The following is an 819-nucleotide window of genomic DNA, read 5'->3' on the forward strand; positions in this document are numbered from 1 at the left end:
ACGAGCCCACGGCGCCCATCCCCGTCGCCCCGCACGAACTACCCCGCCTCCCTGACGACCGCGCCGCCCCTCGCCGATTGGATGCCGCCCGGAGCCCGCACCGCTCGTCCGCTCGTCGGAGCCGCCTCGCCATGGCCGCCGTCGACCTCGCCCGCCCGCGCGCTCACCCTGCCGCCTGGGATCTCGCTGGGAGGACCGTCGTCGACCCCTGCTTCGTCTACGCCGCTGGATCGAGGCCGGGGGGCCACCACGTCGATGCACGCCTCATCGCCCCCGTCTGCCTCCGCCTCGGCCGCCTCGCCCTCGTCCGCGTTGCCACCACTGGACCGTCCCCATCCTCCTCCTCAACGGCCGACCCCGAGCCTCGCCGCCTCCGCTTCCCTTCAACGCAAGTGAGGCCCCAGCCTCTGCCTCCCTCTCCTTTCCTCTATCGCCGTAACCGACCACCGCGCCCCACAGCTGCGCCCAGCCACCCTCGCCTCGCCCTGGCGCCCTCCCGTGCGTGCCCGTGATGCCACACGCGCTCACACGCGACCCCGTCCGTCGTGGCCTCGCCCCGCTGATGCTTCTACTGCCGCTGCCGTGCCAGCGCCTTCCCGCTCGCCGGCCGCGCCCCTGCGCTTGCGTTCGCACGCTCGACCTCGCGTGCACCCGCCCTTGTCCCGTCGATGCCCGTGGCCGCGGCCCCGGCTAGCCGCGCCTGGGTCCGACGCCCGGCGTTTGCCCCGGTGCCCATGCCCGCACCCGTTAGCCCGTTAGGCCCTGGGCCTATGACAGATGGGGCCCCACGCCCCCAGAGAACGTGTCTGTTAAAAAAAA

This window comes from Triticum dicoccoides, chromosome 5B (genome assembly GCF_002162155.2).
Source record: "Triticum dicoccoides isolate Atlit2015 ecotype Zavitan chromosome 5B, WEW_v2.0, whole genome shotgun sequence".
In the NCBI taxonomy this organism is placed as follows: Eukaryota; Viridiplantae; Streptophyta; class Magnoliopsida; order Poales; family Poaceae; genus Triticum; species Triticum dicoccoides.